Source organism: Penaeus monodon, chromosome 23, assembly GCF_015228065.2.
Source record: "Penaeus monodon isolate SGIC_2016 chromosome 23, NSTDA_Pmon_1, whole genome shotgun sequence".
In the NCBI taxonomy this organism is placed as follows: Eukaryota; Metazoa; Arthropoda; class Malacostraca; order Decapoda; family Penaeidae; genus Penaeus; species Penaeus monodon.
The window spans coordinates 30,582,491-30,582,765 of NC_051408.1; the positions used below are offsets into that span (position 1 = coordinate 30,582,491).

Consider the following 275-nt stretch of genomic DNA (forward strand, 5'->3'; position numbering starts at 1 on the left):
TCTTTATATTTCTTGTTGCCTGTGATGTATTTACAATTAATTGATGAGTCCATACAATTTTAATCAGTATAAAGAATATGCAAAATAACAACATCAAATATTCAATTAGAAGAAAAAAATCTTTTACAGTTTGAAACGGATCTACAATTTTCAAATATTTTAGTTTTTTGTACTTATTCATTTGAATATGAATATAAGGTGCTCTTTATTGACTGTATACATAATTTGATAGCAATAGCCATAAGACCATAAGATTTAATTCATAACATGTTTGT

At 24.0% G+C, this 275-nt stretch overlaps 1 protein-coding gene across 1 annotated transcript in view; it reads right to left on the reverse strand.

Annotated features, from left to right (window-relative positions):
• LOC119588204 (homeobox protein B-H2-like) overlaps positions 1–275 on the reverse strand; it is a 38,982-nt gene that overhangs the window by 1,519 nt on the left and 37,188 nt on the right. The gene's annotated exons all lie outside the window — the stretch shown is intronic.